This window comes from Loxodonta africana, chromosome 23, assembly GCF_030014295.1.
Source record: "Loxodonta africana isolate mLoxAfr1 chromosome 23, mLoxAfr1.hap2, whole genome shotgun sequence".
Lineage (NCBI taxonomy): Eukaryota > Metazoa > Chordata > Mammalia > Proboscidea > Elephantidae > Loxodonta > Loxodonta africana.
In genome coordinates, this window is record NC_087364.1 from 69845743 (window position 1) to 69870570 (window position 24828).

Consider the following 24828-nt stretch of genomic DNA (forward strand, 5'->3'; position numbering starts at 1 on the left):
TATGGGGCAGTTCTACTGTGTCCTATAGGGTCACTATGAGTTGGAATTGATGTGATGGCCACGGATTTGGTTTGGGTTTGGTTTAGTCCATATATAGCAATTTGGCCCATGGTGAGTGCTCAGTAAGTATTTGTTAAGCGAACTAAGGAGCAATAGCCAGTGTACCGATGCTTGAGTTGAGATATCAGACTTAATTTAGGGCTGTACTGCCCAGTTTCCACATTGTTGGACAAGACAAAGAGGAAAGAAGAGAAAAAGATGTGCCTGTAAAGCTCCCACCCTCTATTCACTTGACAGAAGTTGTTCTTTTTCAAAAGTCTCTTTAGGACATCCTTTGAGGTAATGTCAGAAAACCCAGAGAAGAGGTAAGAAGCAATAGGAGACGGCAACAAAAGATCCATAGAGAGAACACACACAATGCAATGAAAAGCAAGAGGGCGGCAGAATATCCGAGAAGCCAAAGAAAGGAATCTCAAGAATGAAATGAATACGTAGATACAGCAGGCATTTAAGGGGAAAAAATAAACTCTGCTAATGGCATTTCCAAGGAGCCCTAGTGGCGCAGTGATTAAAGTGCTCGACTGCTAACTGAGAGGTAGGGGATTTGAAACCACCAGCGGCTCTGCGGGAGAACGATGTGGCAGCCTGGTTCCACAAAGATTTACAGCCTTGGAAACCCCATGGGGGAAGCTCTACTCTGTCCTTTCGGGTCGCTATGAATCGGAATCAGCTTGATGGCAGTGGGTTTGTTTTTGGGTTTATTGTCATTTTCAAAAATTATTTTGGCTTTTGGAATAAATATAGCTATTGCCATATTTTTTTCAGATACTTTTTTTCCCTTACGGAAAAGGATTACCATGTAAAAATGTTTGAATTACAGTACATAGAATAGTTACAGTATACCATCTATACTATAAGACTTAGTAGATACTAGTTTAGAAATATTACAGAGGAATTCCGGGGCTGTTCAGCCACAACACATCATTTTATGAGCTGGCAGAAAGCCCTTCCTAACATTAGGTATAAATAAACCTGTTGCCAGTGAGTGGATTCTAACTCACAGAGACCCTATAGGACAGAGTAGAACTGCCCCATAGGGCTTCCAAGGAGCCACTGGTGGATTTGAACTGCCGACCTTTTGGTTAGCAGCCAAGCTCTTAACTACTGCACCACCAGGGCCCCTAGGTATAAATATACATTATAAATATACATTGATAATATGTCCAATTTTACCATCTGGCTGCCTGTTTGATATTTATTTTTGTACCTGCTTTATTTATTAAAATACCACTATTGTGTCTTTTCCCTTTTGCTTAAATGACAGTCCACAGTATAGATGTGTGTATAGCCCAGGTAGAGTGATCAAAAATATATTTCCCATCTATATTGTTGGGTATAAGCTGTCAGCTTCCTGAACCGTAGCACAGGAAACTTGCCCCATTACTGACATTGAAGCTTTGGTCAAGTATCAACTCTCCAGCCTCGGTTGTCATTGTTGTTAGCTGCCGTCAAGTCGGTCCCTGGCTCATGGCATCCCCCATGCACAACGGAAGGAAATGCTGCCAGGTCCTGTGCCATCCCCACGATCAATTGTGGATCATACCCTTGTTATCCGGAAACCCTGGTGGCGTAGTGGTTAAGTGTTACGGGCTGCTAACCAAAGGGTCGGCAGTTCGAATCCGCCAGGCGCTCCTTGGAAACTCTATGGGGCAGTTCTGCTCTGTCCTGTAGGGTCGCTAGGAGTCACAATCAACTCGATGGCACTGGGTTTGGTTGGTTACCCTTGTTAGTCATAGGGTTTTCATTGCCTGATTTTCAGAAGTGGATCACCAGACTTTTCTTCCTAGTCTACCTTAGTCTGGAAGGTCTGCTGAAACCTGTTCAGCATGGTAGCAAATGTAAGCCTCCAGTGACAGATGCGTGGTGGCTGGTCATGAGGTGCACTGGCTGGGAATTGAACCTGGGTCCCCTGCACAGAGTCCAGGTGGTGGTTTAAGCGTTTGGCTGCTAACCAAAAGGTTTGCAGTGCGAATCCACCAGCCGCTCCTTGGAAACCCTAGGGTTGCTGTGAGTCAGAATGGACTCAGTAGTAACGGGTTTGGGTTTTTTGTTTGTTTGTCTGTTCTCCTGCGAGGAAGATGAGAATGTTAATGCTGAACCACCCATGTTGTGAACCTTGTAAAATGAAGATTATAATGAATGACGGGGGGAATGTCATTTGTTTTGTAAGGTTATATTCTCTTTTAAGTGAAAAAAATTGCATATATGTCAGAATCGACTCAATGGCAATGGGCTTTTTTGGGGGGGTTATGATATCAACTATATAAGAAAAGATGCATTAAGAAACACCTGGAAGAGAAAAAACTGTAATATTCAGTGTGATTATCTCTGAGAACTGGAATCACTGTTGATAGTTATAGAAAATATTCTTTCTGTCTTTAGTAATTTTGAATTTTCTATATAGTGTTGATTTTAAGTTAGAAATGAGTCACACCTGCACACCCCCACACACATGTGGAGAATAGAGGTTGTCATCTTACAGATTCTCGCCAGCTCAAGAATTAAAATTCATGTTTGCTGTATTCCACTCCTAAGGGTTTAAACATAATCTTTTTCTGTTGCCGAACCTTCTGCCATTTGCTGCCCCTCGCCCTCCTTGCCAGGGCCCCTTCTTCTGACAGGCTCTCATTTCCAACTAGAATGCAAATTTGAAAAATAGCGGCTCACTCTATGCATTCTGTTCTGAGATTAGACCATCAAGCTGCACACAGCAGTCCAAAGTAATCTAGTTTTCTCTGTGAAAAGCAAATCTGGATCATGGGCCAGTCCCTTCTTCTTGCCTCTCTGCTCGGCTGCCCTCCCTTCCCCAGTACAACCAAACGCTTCAATGGTTCCTGCTGACCAAAAGCATCGTGATTGTAGCTTTGTGTTTTGAAATGTAATTATTTGATTAAGATTGATGATTTCTCTCCCTGGACCGTAAGCAACTACACCGTTAGTTTTTTAGTCACCACTGAATCCCAGGCCCAGAATATACTCAATCCTTGGACCTCATGACTGCCTCTGTCTTTGACCATCTGGTTTAAAACACAGCTTCTCCTCTTCATCCCTTTGGACCTGCTTAATTTTAGTTCATAGCACTGATCACCCTCTGAAATTATCTGATACATTTATCTTTTTCCATATCTTTTTTTTTAACTTGTTTACTGCCTTTCCCACTCCCCCTGCCCCCCCGCTCCGAAATACAAACTCCTTGAAGGAAGGTGCTTGCCTGTGTTATTTATTTCTATAACCACAGTACCTAGAACAGGGCTTAGTCAGGGTTGAAGCTCAATAAACATTTGTGAAAGGAATACAGTCAGTGTGAGTAGTGTTTTTTGTATGGTAAGAAGGAAGGAAGGATAGAAAAATGCAATGGAGAAAGGAAGGAAAAAAAGGAAATACTAGAGGAAGGAAGACCCATGCACCTAGAAATCTAAAATGGCCTCTCATCACATAAACCTTGGGAAAACCTTGTGCCCATGTTAGAGCTTCTTGTACCCGTTGTCTTTAAGGAAAACAATGAAAATAAATGGCCCAAGAGAGTCCGGAGACATTAATGCCACTTTTGCTCTGCCATGGTGCGTAGCCATTTACGCAATATTCTCGTCTGGTCTGATAAGGGAATAAGGCCAGATGGCCTCTAATTTTCCACTCACGGCTAAAATTCGGGACCCCTGTGGTGCAGTGGTTAAGAGTTCAGCTGCTAACCAAGAGGTCAACAGTTGGAATTCACCAGCTGCTCCTTGGAAACCTTATTGGGCAGTTCTACTCTTGCCTGTAGGGTCGCTATGAGTCAGAATGGACTCTGTTGCAAAGGGAATGGGAGAGCTTGTTGAGCTGTGAATGTAGTATAAACCCTGTTGCCGTCGAGTAGATTCTGACTCATAGCGACCCTATAGGACACAGAAGAACTGCCCCATAGGGTTTCCAAGGAACGGCTGGTGGATTGGAACATCTGACCTTTTGGTCAGCAACCATAGCTCTTAACCACTGCACCATCAAGGCTCAGCGAATGTGGTATACTGGACAAGAAAGATATAATTCACGCACATAGACATACTTACACGGGTGCCTTAAAGACTCCCATTTGATCGAAAAAGATAAATGCTGCCATTTCTTTTACCTGTATTATTGGTAAACCAGATAACTGATATGATCTCCAAAAACCGTATTGCTTAGCTGTATTTCTGTTAGGGTTCCGTGGTATAATTAAGGTGCTAATGGGCCGAAGTATTTCAGGCGCTCACAAGGGACATTCTTTCCTCTATCTATCTGAAAATGTAGTTTTATTTCATCTGAAATTGTTTTCTGTAATTTCCCTCTCCACCCACAAATGACCTTCTCTTTATACTTATGGGTGTATTCACTCAGGAACCTGTGGACTATAACCCTATAGAAGAAAGAGAGAATCTAAAGCTGTCTTGGCACTGAGGGAATATCAGTGCTCTTCTAAATGGGGAACTATTTATTTTTATTACTATAATGTTTTTTAAATAATTTCCACAATATGAAATGTGGTTAGAATGCTGCTGGTAGCTGAAAGCTGGCCACATGATTCCATATTTTTAGCATAGGCTCTGGCATTTGTTACGGTGCTTCAAAATTTTCAACATCATCATTCACGTGATAACCTATTAGGCTAAATCAGTAGCAGAGAAGTTTTATATCACAATTTATTTTAACTCATTTTTGATTTCTGGATGGGCCATTGTTTTTATTGAGAGTTTTCTTATTTGTCCTTTTTTTTTTTAATGTAAAATAAGTTTTTCTCATCTTTCTCATTTACTAGGATGTTTATTCTACCGTGTCTCATGCTCAAGGATCTTTCTTGTATTTCTCTGTGTTCTGTTCGCTGGAGCAGAAAATTTGTCTCAGTTTCAATTTTGCTTTTGTTCCAGAAGTTTCCCTCTCTTCTAGCCCTGGTGTGGAAAAATAATTCCTTCTCTTGTACCAGACACAGGTTCAAAGTCCTGTTTTTCATTATATTTCTCCAAACAGCAAATTTGCTCACCCACAGGAAAAAAGAACACCAAAGCTCTAACTTGGAAGTCTATTTTCAATCGTCTGAGAACAATTGAAAATAAATTCCCACAACCAGGATTTGCCTTTGGCAGTTCATTGGGCATTCTGTGGAGAGGGACACAGAAGCCAGCTAGGGCACCAGCCTGCCAGCAGATGCAAAGGTGGCCCAAATTCAGAAGGGAGGTCTCCGTGGTCATAAGAGAGTGGAAGGCAAACCGAAGACATTAAAAGGCAAGTAGCTGACAATTCAGTAGATGAAGCTAGGAACTTGGGAGTCTCCCAAGGCTCCTCCCTTCCTCATTCTCTGCGTGAGTAATTTTTCCAGTCTGTCCACACCCATTCACCCTTCCATCAGCCAGCACCCCACACTCATTCAGCCTCCAAGCTGCTGCCGTGGGATCTTTCTTAAATACAAGTCCCATCTCTACGTCTGGCTCTTGCTGTGTAAAACGAAGCTCAGTACAATAAAGGTGAGACTTCTTGGAATAACACAGACCTACTTTCGCCCTCATCTGCGCTCCTCTTACGTTTACCCTCTGTCCCTTCTCAGAGAAAGACTGGCAAGTCTCTCATACGAGCCATGTTCTTCATTCTACACTCAGCCTGGACTCAACACCCTTTTCACTTCGCTAACTTCTACATACCTTTTGAGGCACCAGTTAAATGTACCTCCTCCAGGAAGCCTTCCCTAACCCTCTCATGGTTCTCATGGTCTTACCGCCCCCATTTTAGCCCTTTTCCCTCAGACTGAGGAAATTGATTAATTTGTCTCTTCCCTCGTAGAGGTTTCATCACTCGAGTGCACGTGTTTTACACATTTTTGTATCAGCAGTGTGGAAGGCACTCAATGTAGTTGTTAAGTGAATGTTGAAAAAGAAAAAAGAAAATTCCCAGAGCTTGGGGGCAGTAACTAACTGGCAGGAAGTGCCCATCCCTGTTCTCTACAAAGTGGCCACGTCCTTTTAATTTGGTTCAACTGTGTAGGACACTTGGGTGCTTTTTAATGATTAACACCAAGAAGTGGCACCTTTTAGTTTATTTATCTTTTCTGGCGAGGGCTGTGCACAATATTAACTCAACTGTTCTGTGAATCTAGCCAAGGGTCAATAACTCAAGTCTGTTATTAGAGCTTCTGGAAGTATTTTTGTACTTTAGCAGCTTTCACGATGTTTTTCCTTTTTCCCCTTAAGTAGGCCTCACCCTCTTTAACACACCCTAACGACAAACCTGTCGGAAGAATGTTGCACCATATCCAATATTTTGTCCCAAACTGTGTCCAAAACTCAGAACAAGTGTTTTTAATTAGGATCGTTCTTGGAAAAATGATCAAAATTCCTTAAATTCAAAGGAAGTCATGCCCCCAAATCTCCAAAACTTTATCACATCTCAAAAGTCCCAGGATTCTTTCCAGTCAAAGTGAAGTTAAGTAACTTCTATTAACACCCAGTGAATTACAATTTTGAGACTGTGGTTCCTTTTGGTCCAGCAATAATACGGTTTGTTTGCCTTGGAATATTCCAGTATTTTACAAAATGTTACTTTATTTTTAAAGAGGGGACTTTTCTTCCTATAAATCATATAATGGAGGGTTGGGGATAAAAGGGATTTCAAGTTCCCAATATGATTTACAAACGAGAGGGAAAGCTGGTATGTGAGTGTTTGTGCTTGTGTGACAATCGGTTTTACTAAGGAATTCCAAAACCGTGGACAGCCTGTTACTTGAGAAAGACACACACATTTGCAGTCTTGCAGATTTTTTTTTTTTTTTCCCGCCCGTTCTGCACCCAGGTTCAAAAACCGGGTGCTGCATTTCAAGGCGGCAGCCCCATCAAATGCCCAGGGTTCTGTCCTAATCTGATTCTAACCTTCATCCTAACTTTGCGGGATTTCGTACAAAGCCCCATCCAAGGGCTTCTTGGGGGTGGGGTCGGGGGGAAGATTCTCCGTGTCTGCCCAGCGAGTCTGAAGCCCCGGCCAGCCGCAGGAGCGCGCCCCGTTTGCACTCCAGCTCCGCGGCTATCACACTGAACGTGGAAGATGGAAGATACCAACGCGAGGTGGAGGGGATGCACTTGGCGGGCGCGGGCTGCAGGCTCCGGGGCGGCGTGGCGGGGCGCAGGGCTGCAGCGCGGCTCGGGGGCGCGCGCGCGCGCGGGCGGGCGGCGGGGAGTGGCGGGCGCGCCCCGGCGCCGCGCGCATCCTCGAGCTCGCCGAGCACGCCCCGGGCTTCCTGGTGGGGCCGGGCCGGGGGAGGGGCGCGCAGGCAGCGGAAACCCGAGCGGGGCGAGCGCCGGCTCCCGGGTTCCGCGCCCCAGTCTCCTGGCTGCAGCCGCGCGCGTTGTGGCGCGCGCCATGCTCCCGTGACAGGCCGCTGACAAGTTCAGTTTGCAGTCTCGGGCCTCTCGGCATCAGGACTCCCACAATGCCTTGGGCACTCAGTCTCCGGTCGGGCTGCCTCCTCTAAAAAAAAAAAAAAAAAAATACACACACACAAAACCATGTGAGAGGTAAGTTTCCATTTTCCCCGTTTCCTCCCCGCCGCGCGGCGGCTGCTGCTCTGCATTGTTGGGCTCCGGCCGGGCTGTGCGTGGCTGGAGGAGGAAGTGAGAGGGGGCGTGCACCCGCTGCTGCTCGGACCCGGCCGCGGGCGCAGGCTCCCCACAGCTGAGGTTTCAGATCGCGCACCATCTCGGGCGCAAAGGGGAAGCCGAAGGTGGCAGCCGCAGCCCCGCTCCGAGCTGCCTTTCCCGGGGCTCTGCGGACCCTGTCAGAGCGCAGCCTAGAAAGAAAGAGGGGGGGCATCAGAGAAACAGGTGCGTGGACGTGTCCTTACAACTTGGTGACCTTTGTCGGGAAGATGCGAGTCCCCGAGCTGGGAGGCGCGGTTCCTCCGGAGACCCGGCATCCCTGAGGCTGCCACCCAGCCCGGCTTTCAGATGGGCCAAAGATGTTGCACCGAGAGGTTAATTCTCTGCCTGCTGCCCATAAATTACGCATGACATGTTTAGCTGGGCTGCCTTATATGGAGAGTGCTGTATTCCAGTCCAGTTTGCCTTTTGCCAAGTTTGCAAGGGCGGAAAACGCCTTGCATAAGAGGGCCGCTTTTTTGTGCGTCGTTGTCTAGTGCGTCACTCAAAAACTGTAAGAAAAGTAAGTATGGAAGCTCGCCGGGTGGAGCCGCCGTTGGTGGATTGCATTTCTGTCGTGCAAAGAATGAAAAGTAGTTAGTACTTGGGTTCTGGTTTTTAGACAAAAGCAGGAAAAATAGGTAGCCGCCTCCTTCCCTCCCCCCCCCCCCACTTTTTTTTTTTTAAACGGAGGCGGAATCTGTTATTGGTAGTATTGTGTCATGTGAGAATACTTTGGTTCCGGAGACTGTAACGCCAGCAGGTATATGGTGAAGCTTTTCTTTCCCGACGCACAGCACTTTGCAACTACGGGGGTGTTGCTGGAGAGTGACCGTGTCCTTCGGTGGTTCTGGGGCTGGGAGAGTATGTGGCTGCTGGGGTTCTGTGGTCGCTTTTCGTGGAGTCTGCTTCCCTGCGGTTAAAACTGAGCAAGAAGCGGCCAGGAAGGTTATTGTCATTGCCTGTACTTTGGGAGCCCACTGGTACAGGCACAGGCGTCAGCAAATGGATGATAAACTCTGCCATAGTCTGGGGAATTTCTGAAACAAATGAATACATTGAGAGAGAAGTCATAATTAATACCTTTGGATTTGCAGGCCCTCTGCAATGGGCTTTGAAATACTACACCAGTGGACACGCCGTTCCTCCCTCCTGGGTTTGAACTCAGTGTCCGTGGACACACAGAGGGTATTTCGTACCTAACTATCCTATACCGGCAGAAATGATGCCACTTCGTGTTATCTCGCTGTGTGGGTTCTTAAGAGCGTTGGCGTTTCGCCTCCGCGACTGCTGAGATAAAATATTATCACCGACACAAGTTAAAATGAAAGTTCAACGACTGTAAAATTCCTTCTAAGACTATTTAGTTAGGTGCTTCGACTGTCTTAGAGGTAGATTTACAGCCAGAAACACAGGATAAGTTATTTTGTAGCCTGAGAGAGCACACTGCTGTCACTTGTATCTTGGCTTACTTAAAGTTGGTGACAAGTATGGCTCAAATGTAGTTTTTAGCACCCTTACCATGCTCCAGTTTTCAGTTGTTTTGGGTCTTTGCATGGAGGTTAATTTTTTTTTTTCCTTTTTCTGGATTCCTGTGTTGTGTTGTTAGGCTTTCTTTCAAAATGTAGACATAGTTTGTAGTTTTATTTGTTTAATAGGGGCTTTCCTCACGGAGAACTACAAAAGTTGGCTTTTGTGTTTTAAAGAACAGGTTGGGTCAGGACCAGAAAACCTGTTCACCCGTCTATAATTACAGTGTCACTTAAGACATAATAATCAGGTTTTATTCTTTCTAAGTTACTTCAGAGAAGTCTCCCATGTGCCTGGTTTAATTTTTTTCGCATACAGCCGAGGACAGTTTGTGTGTAGTAAACGCATGGAGTGTGGTGTTCTCCGGTTATGCCAAGAGAGAAACCCAAGTGTAATATACTTCGGGATGTTACTGCTTGTGTTTGTGTTTCCACATTCGAGGGAGAACTTAGACTCCAAGTCGAATTCATCAAATTTAGATTCCCACATTCTGTTCTTCCTCTGGGTATAGAATTCCGCTGAAATGAAACACAGGGTTCTGTTCCGGAACAAGAACAGAATATTCCAAGGTTTCTCCTGGGGGGAAAAAAGCACAAAATCGTATTTCTTACGGAGGAATGGTGTGTTGATTTATGATATAAAATTTCCTATCTTCATGGCAAGCAAAAAAAACAAAAAACAAAAAACTGCTGTTTTATTTATCACTGTCACCGTACGTTAGGCCTGTATTTGATACATCTATTTATGGAAACAGAATAGCCTTGCTGCACCTTCTGACTTTGTGTTGGGAGATAGAAGATGCGCGGATTAGGTAACTCCTCAGGTTTTGCTTAGAAGAAGCTGAAAAGAATAGTGTAAGAATTGTCCTCTAAGGAAGGATGTCAGGGTGGACAGTAGATAAGAGGGGTCAGGGGAGTGGAGGAAGTGAAATGTATTCACTACTTTGCTGAAAATAAAATTCCAACAGTAATACTGGCCATAGACGATGTTATGCAGGAAGATGTCTCGAGATTTTTTTAGGCCAAAAAGAATTGTATTTTTGTAAATCTAGACTGTGCTGTCTCACGTAGTGGCTACTATCCACGTGTGGCTGTTGAGGGCTTGAAATGTGGCTAGTCTGTACTAAAATTTGCTCCAAAGGTAGAATACACGCTGGGTTTTGATAAGTTGGTATAAAGGAAAGAGTGTGAAACACCTGATTAATATATTTTATATTAATTATGTGTTGCAGTGAGAATATTTTTGATATATTGGGTTCAGAAGAATATATTAAGGTTGATTTCTTTTTACTTTTTTAAATGTGGCTGCTAGTAAACTTAAAATAACAACTGCAGCTTGTATTGTATTTCTGTTGGACAGTGATCTAGAATAAAGCAGAAAACAGCTCTCTGAGAGCATAAGTAAATTTTAGGTTACGGGCTTAGAGCTTGCTGGTTAAAACGTAGTCAGAGGGACTTTTGTTTTTTACAAGCTGAAGAAGTTTCTCATGCGTAGAAGTCTCCTGCCTTTCTTATCCATTGTAACCAAAATTCCAGAAGATGCACCACCTAACGTCTATTTTTATTTCCTCAAAACTACTATTTAGTTTAGAGATTTAATGGTGAGGTAGTAATAACAGAGAAAAGGCTTATAATTAGGGGATGAGTCTTAACACCTCTCAAAGGCCAGAATAGAGTATGATTGCTACTTGGAAACATTTTAGAGACACCATAGTTATCATTGTCCTGAAGTTACCAAACATAAACGAGTCACTAAAATTTATTTTAAAATAGAGCTTTCAGTAAATAGCAATTACCTTCAAGTGCTTAATCTATGTTTTCCTTTGCTATGACTTTCCTTCCTTAAAAAAATAACAACTACCAAAGACATCCAAACAAACTCCTGACCAGACATTAACAAAAGGTTAATAAATTCACGAGGACGAAAGATTTTCTCCTCCAGGGAACAGAGCTTGGTTTAGAATGTTTGCAAAGGTAAAAATATGTTTCTGTGGTAATTTAATTGGCTTTGAAGCATTTCTGTAAGCGACGACATTGTCTTTATAATTTGAGTACATTCTTGAGAAAGCGTCTGGCTAGTAAACAAAGCACAATGACATGGCCCTGGAAACATTCCTTTCAGATATTTTCATAACCGAGGTATATTTTGCCACACACAGTGTGAAGCCAAAAAAATGCAGTTCTTTTCTGTCCATATAAAGTATGCTGACTTTGATTTCTTTGAAGGATGCCAAAAGTATAAGACAGAATGGATATTGTGTGTATGTGTTGGGGGGCGTTGATTCTATACAGAGCTTCAAGAAGAGTTACCTCTTCACCCTGTGCCATGTTAAATCTGTTTCCCTCCACATGAGACAAAACCTCCGTTAGTGCCAACGCACATGTTTAGGTGGAGGGGAAGAGCTGTCCCCATTAACGCACCTGATGAGTCATTGTGCTCATTCACTAATGGTTGGAGAATTATTGATTGCAAAGCACAGGATTCGTGAAGAGTTATTAACATATAGCATTCAATATCTCTACACATCTTTTGTATCTTTAAATTTGAGATAGAGAACTTGGTTGTTATGTAGTCTTTTTCATAGTATAAAAGCGTACATTTGTATAAGCATGACAGCTATATCCTTGAAGAAAGAAAATTAGAAAATACATGAGCACAGTTGCCTGCATGTTATTAGTTTTGTAGAAGTTCCCATATATCTCTTTTAGGTAATTATTCATGTTTTCAAAGAGGCCACCTTGTCACATGTGTCTATGATATCCATAAAAATGAAGAATTGTTGAACGATTTATGTTAGAGTATTAGGCATTATGTATTTGGAATTTTTCCCATTTTTCTTTGAGATCTTACCCTGGGTATCTATGATTAATCTATGTTAAATCTATGTTAAATCAGTCCTGGATATATTAATCTCAAGATGAAATCTAGCCATGTTGGATAGAGTAGAAAATTACATTTCCACTGAGATCAATTATTTTAAAAAGGTGAAGCCATTGTTTCTGCAATAGCATCATGCTTCCTGTAGTGTGTGTGTATCACAAGAAAAATGGTTTCTTTTGACATCATTTTTAAGAAACTGAGAGATGTATTGTTTCTGTACCAAAAGGGGTGACTAATAGTTGGTAAAAAAAAAAAAAAAAAAACTATACACAAAATGCACCCTAATATGAAGTGTGATGGATGTATAACTTTTCCCAAGATGATGTCAATTCAAATCGTTCAGATGTTATATAACATCGTACCATTAAATAATTATTTTAGAACTGTAGAAAATACGATATTATCCAAAGATCACTGCTGAGGTCCGTGCAGATACTAACTCTAGTCCAGTTCGTTTTTAGCTAAATTCAGAAAATAAAGAGATTTCTTCTTCCAAAGGATTTTTTTCCACAGCAGTTCTTTTTTTTTTTTAGATGTACTTTAGATGAAAGTTTACAGAACAAACTAGTTTCTCATTAAACAGTTAGTACACATACTGTTTTATGACATTGCTTAACAACCTCATGACATGTCAACACTCTCCCTTCTCAACCTTGGGTTTCCTGTTACCAGCTTTCCTGTCCCCTCCTGCCTTCTAGTCCTTGCCCCAGGACTGGGGTGCCCCTTTAGTGTCATTTTGTTTTATGGGCTAATCTTTGGCTGATGGGTGAACTTCGGGAGCGACTTCATTACTGAGCTGAAAGGATGTCTGGGGGCCATACTGTCAGGGTTTCTCCAGTCTCTGTCAAGCCAGCAAGTCCGGTCTTTTTTTCCCCGAAGGATTTTTAAAATTGACATTTGACAGTGATACTTTTCTACGTTTTCATCTTTAAAACAGTTTGGAATCTGTTTAACTAAGAATGCAATTGTTTCAAAGAGCTAACGAGAGTCTAGATTATTGGTACAACTTAATGTGAGATAAACATTACATCACTGATATGAGCTATTATTTTATCATGTAAAGTTGATTTATAGGTGAATACATATTGCGTCAAAAATACCATGCTAGGCTCAGTGAGAGCTACCACGTTTAAGATCTATCTTGTCCTAAAAGAGATGGCAGTTTGGTAGGAGAATTATGAGTTGCAGGAATTCCTGTGAGGTAAAAAGTGACATCCATAAGCAATGGCTGGGTAACCTGCTAGGGAAGTTCAGACTAGGGAGAGGCAAGGCTTTGTGTGGTCCTGACCACACAGGTAATAAAGGGAAAGCCCTAACATGCACAAGTGATGGAAAACTGAGGCATTCTTTAGTTTTCAAACATCCCAAGATGGGATTCTCTTAAATCAGCATGAATTAGGTCTCTTCAGTGACGTGCCCTATTTTTCATAGGGTTATATGTGGTATCCAGACACAGGATTTTTGGTTATGTTTTAAAACAACATTGTTGCCATATTTTATTTATACAGTTTTAGTATTGCTTTTATTGCATTTATCTCTATTTCTTAAAAGGAGTAATAGACTGGGGAAGGGGGAGCAGAGGAGGCCCCACAATTCATAGATTTCATTTTCTCAGACCCCATTTTCATTTATCTAGTAGAAAGATAGGGCTTTCCAAATATCCTATACTGGAATATTGTTAGATCTTTGCCATACATTTTCCTCTTGAATCCTATAAAATATCAGCTTTTGAAATCATGAAACACTTAAAAAATGTATTAGGAAACTAAAGTGGGTAACTCACGTGAGCAGTGGCAGCTATCCCTAGAGCATGTTAAGTTGAAAGTAGACTGACAGTTTGGTTGTTTGCCAAAAATATATAGTAACGTTAAGCAGCTGGAAATAATACTAAAATATGCAAAACGATCTCGTTTTGGGAAAAGAAATGTATACGCTTAATGAACAGCAGTGGGAGAAGTACGTATTAGGAAAGAGATTTGAATCAGAAACGGAGTATTCAATTTAATGTGATTTTGAATAAGGGAAAAGTGAACAAATAAAAATAGAAGGTGTGGCTGATAGTTTTGGGCATTAGTTTACAATTGTGAACACAATTTTGTGGGTTTGCAAAAAAAAAAAAAAATCACCTATTCTAAGAATTTAGCTACGGAAGGTGTGGTAACATTACCTATAATTTCTGCACTTAAAATCCCTGCACATTCGCCTCTGTCTGCAATGATTGTAGTTGAATAGGCTCTTCCAGAAAATTCTAAAATACACGGAAATAATAAAGTTCTTTATGCAGTGGGAATGTGACGAAATATAAACAGTGAAAGACCTTACAGCCTAATGGTCCACACACGTTATAAACGTGTACTATGTTAACTAGCGAGAATGCCAGACTCAAGCATTAAACAATTTATATTTATAACATTATCAAAGATATTTTCTGAATTTGATTTAGTATTAAAACTCACAGATCAGTGGGTTGGAGAGGGATGCTGGTGAGGAGTGAGCTTTTTGGATCAGGTGGAGTCTTGAGACTATGTTGGGATCTCCTGCCTGGAGGGGAGATGAGAGAGTAGAGGGGGTTAAAACCCCAAAAAACCCGGTGCCGTTGGAGAGGGGGTTAGAAGCTGGCAAAATGGACACTAAAAAAGAGAGTGGAGGGAGGGAGGGAGCAGGCTGTTGCATTGGGGGAGAGCAACTGGCAGTATGTAGCAAGGTGTATATGTTTTTGTGTGAGAGACTGACGATTTGTAAACTTTGACTTAAAGCACGATAAAAATAAAATAAAATAACTCATAGATCATTCACACTGTATCCAAAGATTACAATCATATTCTCAGCATGTGTGTGTGTGTGTATAAAAATGTGTATATATATATAAATAACTAATATTCATGAGGTTTTCACTGGCCAGTTTATTAAGAAATAGGTCATCAGGTCCTCCTTCCTAGTCTGCCTTAGTCTGGAAGCTCTGCTGAAACCTGTCCACTATGGATGACCCTGCTGATACTTAAAAATACCACTTGCATAGCTTCCAGCATCACAGCAACACGCAAGCCACCACAGTATGACAAATTGACAGACGAGATTGTGAGGCTGGCGTGGGATCCAGCACGGTTTCATTCCCTTGCACATAGGATCACTATGAGTTTAAATTGACTCGATGGCACCAAACAACAACACATGTATGCAGATATATATATATATATTTATGTGTATCAGCATTGTTAAGGATAGGAAACATTAGCATTTTGTTTCTGTCTTGCCTGATTACCGAATTGTCTTTACCATGATATCTTACACTCCTTGGGGACAGATAACTGTTATCCTAGTAGAAGGAAAGCAGGGGGTTAGGCAGGTTAAAAAAAAACAAACAAAAAAAAACCAGCTCATTGCCATGGAGTCGATCCCGACTCGCAGAGACCCTATAGGTTAGGTGAGGGCATAAAGCATGGGTGGGCAGAGGACTGCAGTGGGGGAAAAGCTGGTAGAAAAAGCTGTTGCTGCTTGCTTTCCCCACCCAGTGGCCCACTCATTGATTTTTCTGTTTGCTAAATCTTAGTTTCAAAAAGCCAAGTGATGAGCCAGACAGAACGTCAGTTCCTACAAACACTGTATCTAACTGTGTCTTGAAAATCCAGTGTTGGGGGTAGAACAACAGAAACAGGCTTCACTGAGTGAGAACAGGTTTTGGAAAATGGAACTGCTTTTTCAGTGTCAGAACTGATATCAGCATTATCATTTTTATCTTTATATGTTTATTGCATTTTTGTCTATTTCTTAAAAGGAGTAATAACCTTTTTTGGGGGGAGAAGGGTCACAGACAGGCCCCATAATGTATAGATTTTATTCTACCATACCAGCTCTGATTAGTGAAATTATAAACAGATAAATAATAATTATTATAGTACTTGAATTTACCACTTGCCATACACTTCCTTGTAAAGTATCTTGTTTAATCTTTCTAAGGCTGTAGAACAGCCATTATGACCTTTATCTGAAAGGTTAAGCAGGCTGCCCTGGAGAATACTTTTTATCATTTGCAGAGCTGTGAGGCTTGTTTTTGTCTTTATTTCAATATCCATGTTTGTAACCAATTTATGTCCTGCCTCCAGTGATATATGAAGAAAACTGAAGAGGATAATAACTATGGTAATGATTAATAACATTTTTGAATACTTCCTATGTGCCAGGCTAGGCTTATGAATTAATTCATTTGTTCCTCAGAACAGCCCTATGAGATGGGTACCATTAATATCCCCATTTCACAGATGGAGAAACTGAGGCACAGAGAAGTTAAGTCAACTTCCCAAGGTTACTTATTTGTAAGTAGCGGAACAAGGAGTTGAACCAAGATAGTTTCGGCTCTAGAGCCCATGCTCTAAGGCAGAGGAATAAAAACAGATTTAAAAAATATACTTGTGTTGGGTGCTGATAGGAGATTGTGAGTATAAGCTCTTGGAATATTCCAGAAGAGTCACATATTTGAAAGCATTTGAGAAGACTCTAGAAGAATGAGTAGAATGTAAGAGAATAGGCTAGAAAGAGAAAAGGCATGGAAGTATGCCAGTTAATAGAGTAGAAAGAAATGAGAAATCAGGTGGAAGGGGAGATTGGTGGTATTCTTTGTATGTCATTGAATACCAAGCTGAGAAACAGGTAGTAAGCATGATACATGACAGGGAACATAGGAATGCATTTAGTTACAAAAGTAACTTTGTAGGAGTTGTATCTGAGTAGCGTTTTTCAACGGGAAGAATAGAACACAAACTTGAAGCAGTAGAGACTGGTGGTATCCATGAGACTTGTGGTTATGCAGACCTGGAGATGAGGGACTACGTGAGGGGTAATGGTCCAAAGACAAACCAAACTGGTTGCCATCGAGTGGATTTTGACTCGTAGGCACCCTATAGGACAGAGTAGAACTGCCCCATAGGGTTTTCTAGGAGCAGCTGGTGGATTTGAACTGCCTACATTTTGGTTAGCAGCCGAGCTCTTAACCACTGCTCCACCAGGGCTCCAGGGTAATGATAGGGGGATGAAAAGGAGGACATGCATGCCGGGGGAAATGTTACAGGCTGAGGGTCCATAGGATGTAGCAACTGATAAGATGTGGAGGCTAAAAGCGACAGAAGTGTTAAAAATGATTTAAAAAATATGGTAAAAATAGTTTAAACCTTTTCATCAAAAATTCCTCTTGTAAAACTTTAAGATTTTATGTTATCCCTGTCCATCACATTGCTATTTGTCAGCTCCGTTAGTAAAAAGAACTATATTCTAAAAAATCAGAGAAAAACACTTGAAATTTTGTTTTATCAGTGGTTATGACTTGATTAAATAGGGGATACATATAAATTCTTCAAACATTTCATTTCTGTGTCAGGCCCTTTTTAAAGCACATGATCTGATGAGCTATAGAAGGTCACCAGATTCTTTACCCGAAATTGGTAATTCTAAAGTAAACATAGTTTCACCTTTAGGAATATATTATTATATGCCAGGAGAAGTCTCAGTGTAAGCCAGGCAATTCTGGTTCCTTATTAAATTCCACGCAGAGCTGCTGTGTAACCTATCCTCGGTGATAAACAAGGTAGCAGATTGATACATGATAGAACGGGTTTGCAATGTGCTCAATGTGGCTGACATTTGTGCTTCTCAGACCTTTCTATTTTAGGGAGGGTATCAGTATAACCGGGGTGTTCTTTTTCCTGGAAATAAGAATCCTTCATAATTAGTCACTCTGATAAACAAAATGATTTCCATATGGGAATATATAACCAGTTGTGTTTCGTTAACAGTTAATCTGCAACTGTGAGGATAATTATATCTCAGATAGAATAGAAAGCTTTATTGGAGTACCCACAGGCCTTTTACTTTCCGGCCCTTAAATGCCTTTACAAATAAATGACTTAACATAGTTTAAGCGGAAAATGTCAGAGCAATGGTAGATGGTGGTGTGTGTGTGTGTATATATATGTGTGTGTGTATATATATATTCCTATGAAATCGAGACGATGTTTAAGAAAAAAAATTCTGTTTCTAAATATTTCCCACTTATTTAGATTGTCTGTATCTGTGGAAAATAAAACAAAAATTACAGTTTATATAAATTTTCAAATACAGCATATTTACATAGAGCCAAAGAAAATAAATGTTAGCAAAGTTTGGTTTTGCCTTTTTTTGTGTGTTTATGTGAAAGTCACACTTAGTACATGTTTTTTCCTTCTTATCTGAGTCTTTTTTTTTTTATTGCCTTAGACAAAGTGAAAATCTCTTTTGCTCTGTGATTAAGATAATGCTTAGAACATGCTCACTGTAAGTAAGATTACACAGTATTAAAATTAGAAATTGTTCTTTGCCGTCTCTATCATTCCATCTTTGGGCTAATTTGGACTATGCAAATTTACCCCAAATTATTTTGAGTCGTTATTTGAACTTCGCTGCTGTAACATTTCAGGGAAGGCAGAATTGTCCGTTTAGTTGGCATTCAGATAAGGTGTATGGTCTTAAATACTCCATCCAGAAGGCTTTAGGAGCTCTGATAGACACAGCACAAGTGAGCAACGGGAATACAGGAAAATCTGTGACCCAAGTGTGAAATCTCTCTGAGGTACTGCATGACCTTTCCAAAAAATGATCTGAACTGTGCACAGCTATCATGGAGACTGTTGAAATATAATAATGCTTTCTTAATGGCTTCCCGGGGACAACATTTGCTGGAAATTGCATATGGGAAATGACTACCTCAGAGAAATACGGTTTTGAGGACAGGGATTTTAAAAGTCAATATTGTATTGGGTGCAATTAATTTCAGAAGAAGGCTGTTTTGTCCGTTTCTCAGAGCGGATTAAAGTTTACTAAGTGTGGTGGTCTTCTCACCTGAAAAGATACTTGACCGTGTTGATAATCAGGCTGTAGAGAGATCCATTCATCCTTTGTGTTCTGCTAAGTCATCAATTAAACATTTTTTGAGTGCCTATTAGGACTCAAGGGATTGTGGTGGATCACGAGAGGGGGATTCAAAGAAGAGTTAAATAGTTTTTATCCTTCTTTGACATAGAATTGAATTGGGGAGAAAGACATGAAGAGTTAACAATACGAAGTACTATACAATTGAGTACCAAAGGAGGAAGTTCAAAGAAGGAAGGAAATCCAAAGAGGGAAGTCTTTGTGGAACTGAATGGCCCCAGCGTGCTGTGTGGAGGAGGTGCTGCCTGAGATAGGCCTGAGAATTAAGCCCTCTTTTTAGAACTTGGAGGAAAAATAGTATGAAGAAGGAGGAAGCACTGAGACTAGCTACCATATTTGAGCATCTTCTCTATGTGAGGTACCACCAGCTCATGTTCTTTTCGGAAAAAGGCTGGGTGAAAACAAAGAACTTGGTAATGGTGCCCAGCAATTAATGGACAGGCCTTTCAGGCGGGACCCATTATTCTCTTGGTAGAGATGAGGAAGCTGAGACTGAGAAAAATTAACGTACTTGTCAAAATTCACACAGCTGTCTTGTATCCAGAGGAACTGAAAGGAAGCCAGACCTCTTACTTCAAAAAGAACATCCCTTTTTCCCTCTATACGTTTCTGCTGGGAACAAGTGGGGCACATTTTTGGTATGTTAGTTCTAAAACTTCACACATACAGCCACTGACATAAGTCAAAAAGGCATAAATTTAATTTAAAAGGTTGTCAACCAAATTTTGGGTTTTTTTGCTTTGACGTTGGATTACAGATAGCATATCATGTGACAAGTGTTTGTAATCTTTCTTGGACCAAAAACAAAAAAAGAAATCAAGGTCTCCTGTCTTGGCAGATATGGTGAGGGCTTGCTTTGTGTTGATGGGTGATAGCATTGCATTGGGCAACAGGTAGAGACGTTTGGAATCTCCTCAAAAGACACATCACGCTGTGAAATTCCAGATCATGTATTTTCATGTACTTTCTAATCAATACTGTGATGCCATAAAACCGTCAAGAAATGATAGGGTTAATGCCACAGTGTGTTCTAAATTCATATATTTTCCTCGTGTGATTATATTTATTGCTTTCACATTCATCATTATTTGGTTTCACCAAACCAAACCCCAAAACCAAACCGGTTGCTATCACGTCGATTTCTACTCATGGCGACCCTATAGGGACCCCATAGGATAGCATAGAACTGCCCCATAGGGTTTCTAAGGCTGTAATTTTTACTGAAGCATATTGACACATCTTTCTCCCACGGAGTGGCTGGTGGGTTTGTACCAGCGTCTCGGTTAGCATCCAAGTGCTTAACCACTGTACAACCAGGCCTCCTTTCACACACCAGTCTCTGCAGCTGTCCCCGTGGCGTAGCTTATGACTTTAAAAGATAAGCTATTAATTGAAGACTTGTTCTGTTGGAGACATGTGGCTTTGCTAACAGACTCCTTTCTTCATAGAGCAATTTGGAACACAGACCAAATAAAAGTGTATATTGTTTAGAGAAGGAAAATGGAAGAATCATCCGGCATTGCTTTTGGCTCAAAGGAAAGAAGTCTTATTTAGCAAATATCTAGTGAGTACAGTCCTGTGTGCTAGCTCCCTATCATTCTATATCCTTTGGAAGATAAAGAGGTGAGTAACATGTGCCCTGTTCTCAAAGTAGCTTCCAGTCTAGTGATAGAAATATTCACAAATAATATATGGGAAAAACAACAGTGGGCACAGAGGAGCCAAGAATAGGCTGCTTGTGGGCAGAGTGTGGAATTTGTCTAAAACCATGCAGTGGGACACATTCAGTCTTTAGATGCTTGTATACCGAGGGAAGGACAAAAATCAACTCACAGTTTAATGAAGTTACGTGACTCAGTTTTGAAACCACTTGTTTTCCAGATAAATGTTTAATAAATGAGCCTGACCTAACCATAATACCACCCTAGGCTAAGAGAAGAGATGGGTTTATGTCTGCTGAAAGGTGGAGGAGACACACAGCTCATCTAAAGCTTCTTCGTGCTAACTCTCTGATTAGGAGCAGATTAAAACACTGGGTATTGACAATCAAGTTGTAGAGCCTGCAGCTTTTATGTTAGCAGAAAAGAAAAATCCATACGGGAGAGGTGAGCTGTAGTTAACTTTAATGAAAAGGGCTGTAGATGTGCGTACGATGCTCTTTTCCTCCAGCTTTTCTTTGTGTGCAGGAGATAAAGCCGCATTTTATACACGAGCTTCCCAACTTTCCAGTGGCCAGAGAGCCACTGTGCATATCCTGTCACAGCCCACTCAGCTGGGAAGTGTGTGTTCTCGTTCACAGGACCTGTTTATTTATCTAGGTGAAAAAACATAGAATTTTATTTTACTAACCATTACTCCTTTTTTTAGTCATAAACATTCATTTAATGCCCACTGTGTTAAAAAGGTTCACTCTCATATTTGATTGACACTTTTAAAAGGAATTAAGGGTCTGGCTTATGCTTTTCTGAAGTTTATGACCAGGAGAAAAAGGCCAGACATACATGAAACAACAACAAATGAAAGATCAGACCAGTAGCAATCGTGATTGTAAAAATAGCCGCATACCTGGTAGGCACTTACTCTTTTGCATATGTGACCGCACACAGACAGTGCTTACGCGGGGACAGGAGACTGATACGTTGCCCTGTCTCTGTTCGTAGGTAAGATTGAGAAAATGGAGGCTTGAAAAAAGTTATAGTCAGGTAGTTTGCAGAAGGGTCACATGGGTAGGTATCATGAATGCTGGTATCTCAAGCCAGCAGTTTTGCTGTTTGCTTGTTTGTTTTGATCCGTATGGTACTAATTAATTACACAGACATTCTGAGTAATGCAGATTGGAGGCCTAACCTAAATTCGTCCTGGGAAGAAGGAAGGAGGTAAGATGTGAAAGGCTTTTTGAAGCATTGTGACCCTCATCCATCAGGGACTAAGGAGCAGACTGTGAAGTTCACTGGCTTTGGGAGGAGGTGTGTATCAAATGGCCTAAGCTGTCGGTGTGGTTTGAGAAGTGTTCGTTCTGCTCACACCTAATACCCTCTGCCTCAGCACTCACCAGCATCAGCAAAATCTACTTTTAGACTCAAAATAATTCCCACCTGTGAAGTTTCTGATGTCGCTTCGGAATGACATAGCCCTCTGCCAATTGCGCTGTTGGACGGCTTGTTAAATGGCACATTTTAAGAAGTGTCTTGAGCCCCAGCGTGTCTTGCAGATGCTACTGTAATCTATTCAGCTACATTGTTGAAGGTGTTAGGGCAATTCGTTTGGTGTCTTTTCTCAAAAAAGGATAAACCTGTTGCCAAGAGTAAAATAATCAAACGTGTTGCCCAAAAGGGCATAGCTCTACATTGCCTTGGAGATTTATGATGACGTTTCCTCGCCTCCCCTCAGATCCCTAGCAGAGTAATTAGAGCAGGTACTTGTGTGTGGATTTGTCAATATTTGTGTGTTATAACTCTGGCGTGTGTATGTTCCGTAAGTGCTGCTTATGAAAAAAAAAGCAGTGCGTAAATCATAGGTGAACGTGGAATAGAACGAAATGTGTGAAGTCCAGACGATCCATTCACCAATTAGTGAGTTAGTTTATAACTTTACTCTGAGTTATTGTATTTAGTGTCAGGGTATGTTCCTCGGCATTGATTAAAAATATGGACTTGTAAAAATATAGTGTGCCACAGACCCTAAGCAGAAACAAACCAGAAAAGATAATGTAATACACCTGTGCAAATTTAAATATAAGGCTACTAGTCACTGAGGTTGCTAAGGCTTGAGACCAAACAGTTGATAGACACTGTTATTCGGAACCTTAGTCTGTGCCTTAGTGAATTGGTTTCCATTGCTCTTTTCTTTTGGTGGGGATGAATTTTAACCTTTCGCATAGCAACAGTTTTCCCTTTGTTAATGGCCGTAATGGCTTTAAAAATTATATTCCTTTTATGTGACCAGAATTGTGAGGAATATGTGTGTGTGTGTAAATTTTTTTTTAACAGATTTCACTCTCTGCCAATACACTAACGTTTTGTCAAGAATGTGAAGCACCTATGTTTCTGTTTGACAATTCTATGATAAATAAAGGATAATATTAAATGTCCAGATTCTGCGACATTCACTTAGATATCTACCCAGGTTCTTTTATATCCTAGATAACTGTACTAGGTTTAGCATCTGTAATGGTAAACATAATCAAACAGTAAGCGCAATTATAAAATTTAGACATCACTCAAATTTCAAATTAACCATTGCAGAAATAATGACCTTTTATTATATTTCTTGTTGCCAGAATATTGATCTTTTTAGTAATTCAAAAATGTAATTATAAATGTCGGTCAATATTTAAACATTTCTTCTAAAGTTAGGGCAGCCCTGGTGGCACAGTGGTTAAGAGCTCAGGCTGCTAAACGAAAGGTCGGCAGTTAGAATCCACCAGAGCCGATCCTTGGAAACCCAATGGGGCAGTTCTACTCAGTCCCATGGGGTCGTTATGAGTCGGAATCGACTCGACCCCGATGGGTTTGGTTTGGTCTTGGACCAGTGTTAGGATTTCTATATGTCGGTGAAAAAATATTTTATATTCCTGTAAAGGAAAATGCCATTTTTGGCCTAGAATTGCTGTTTTACAATGAAGCGAGGAGAATAGCATCACAATTTAATGCAGAAGGGAAAAGCTCAGTTTTGAGTGGAGCAAAATATTGTGAGCTTAAAAGGTCAGCCTAGTACAGGAGGCTCCAGTTTGCCATCCAATATTAAGCCGAATGCTGTGACAGCCCAGGGATGAAACAGCTGGAAATACCTGCAGCCTTGGAAGCTTCAGAAGGTTCTTCTGGCATCCTGACGGGAGTCCTGATTCACAGGGAATGTCCAGCTGGACAGCTAGCCAACAAGACAGAAGGCTGAACTCATCCATTGCTGATTTTAGAGTGATTGTCAACTGCAGTTATCTGGGTGTCTTAATGCTACGAGGCTATCTTTTATTGAAGTATTTATAGAGGAATGATCTTTCCTTGATAGGTGAATTCAGAATTCTCTTTTCTCATCTGAAGTGAACATGTTACTAGTATAGCTTTACGTGATAGCAAGACACATTAATTTTTATTTATTTGTGATGTATAACCTGTCAAAAACAGATTTGAGTTGGCTTATGAAAGTGTGCATAAAATAGGAATGTAAAGAAGAGGTATAACAAATCAATTAGAAGAAAAAGATAAAACCAGTACTTGACATGTAATTAAGCACGAAGTTTATCTCTCAGCTTTCCGGCAACTAAAAGGAAAAGCTTTAGGAAGTAGCAAAATCCCGAGTTTATTTAATAAGATCTCTTCATATCCCAGACATACATAGCCTTACTCTTAGTCCGTAGGGTGTTTAGTTGCGTTTTCTGAGTCTGCCCTTGAGTGAAGCCTTGGAATGGATGCGTTCCAATTACTTAACGATGAAGGCTGAATTCTTTAGCCTGGGCTTCAAGGCCCTTGCTGACTGATCTGGTTCCAGGCCAGTGTTCCAGCTTCTTCTGCCATCCTTATTGCACATGGGTGCTCTGTGCAGACCATTTCTCTCTGTACCCTTTTCAGTGCTTTCTCATATCCCTGCCTTTCCTCTCTGTATTCCTGTAGTCTGGAATGTCCTTCCTTTCTGTCCTTTTTGTCTCTGCCCAATCAAATGAAACTTATCCTTCCAAGCCCATCTTTGACGTCTTACTCTTCTTGAAACCACCCATGACCTGTCTCTCCTTTAACTCACCAAGCTTTCTTGCTATCTCTGCTGTGTATTTCTT

General features: G+C 41.1%; 1 protein-coding gene across 18 annotated transcripts in view; it reads left to right on the forward strand.

The window, feature by feature from the left end:
- The window catches only part of MBNL1 (muscleblind like splicing regulator 1), a 213003-nt gene that overhangs the window by 17131 nt on the left and 171044 nt on the right, over positions 1–24828 (forward strand). For 4 of the 18 annotated variants that reach the window (XM_064275618.1, XM_023555387.2, XM_023555384.2 and 1 more), the window contains exon 1: positions 7673–7877. The exons of 9 other annotated variants lie outside the window; for them this stretch is intronic. The gene's annotated coding sequence lies outside the window, so the exon portion shown is untranslated. 5 more of the 18 variants (XM_010595942.3, XM_010595950.3, XM_064275613.1 and 2 more) reach the window with 4 other exon arrangements.